Below are 1,190 nucleotides of genomic sequence, written 5' to 3' on the forward strand. Positions count from 1 at the left end.
ATGTGTGTTAGTGCAAGTGCGTTATCGCTTTATTTAATTCAGTTTAACATCCCTGGAAAAAATTTCGGATCCTATTTCGATACCAATGAAGCTTTGCTCAGTGCTTCGTAGACAGCCATCGGTTATGGGAGGCCACATCTGTGAAAATGGAATGTTTGGTCGAGCACACGTCGCCTTTAACAGCGAATCCCGCAAGTACTTGGTCACCGTTCGTTCTCATACAAATCAGGGAGACGCCCGAATCGCCCTAAAAACAACGATACACACAGAATTAGTAGATCACATATGTTAATTATACGAGGGAGTTGTGAAGGCATGTGGATTAGGGGTTAGGATAAGCGATCGTAAGACCGTGAGTTCGATTCCTAGTGGTGGTGTTGTGTCCTTGAACAAGACACTTTATTTCACGTTGCTCCAGTCCACTCAGCTAACAACAATGAGTTGTACCTGCAATTCAAAAGGGGCCAGCCTCGTCACATTCAGCGTCGGGCTGAATCTCCCTGCGAACTACATTAAGGTTACGCGTGTCTGTGGTGCACTCAGCCACTTGCACGCTAATTTCGTGAGCAGGCTGTTCTGTTGATCAGACCAACTGGAACACTCGTCGTCGAAACCGACGGAGAGCCTGTATACGTGGGAATGCTGAAAAGTTCCTGGTAACAGAAAATACAGGAGGATCAATTAATTATGATTTTATTCAACATATTCCTCTCTCAGACTCACAAAATTATTCCAGCAGTCCTTCAGGTTTTCTAAGCTCTGTAAAAGAACTCGGAGGGTTGGGCCTCCAACCAAACCTTTCGCGATACACTTAAAACCATGTTGATTACATGTTAATTATATACGAATTATATGTTAAACATATTGGAATTAATACTGGATATATGAGAGCTGGGTGGAGGCACATGGCCTAGTGGATAGAGCAGCGGACTCGCGGTCGGAGGATCGCGGTTTCGATTTCCAGACCGGGCGTTGTGTGTGTTTATTGAGCGAAAACAGCTAAAGCTCCACGAGGCTCCGGGAGGGGGGGGGCGACCCCTGTTGTACTCTTTCACCCCAACTTTCTCACACTCTTTCTTCCTGTTTCTTGAGTAACGCTGCGATGGACTGGCGTCCCGCCCAGCTGGTGGGGGGAACACATACGCCATAGAAACCGGGAAACCGGGCCCATGAGCCTGGCTAGGCTTTAA

This window comes from Octopus bimaculoides, chromosome 25 (genome assembly GCF_001194135.2).
Source record: "Octopus bimaculoides isolate UCB-OBI-ISO-001 chromosome 25, ASM119413v2, whole genome shotgun sequence".
Taxonomy (NCBI): Eukaryota; Metazoa; Mollusca; class Cephalopoda; order Octopoda; family Octopodidae; genus Octopus; species Octopus bimaculoides.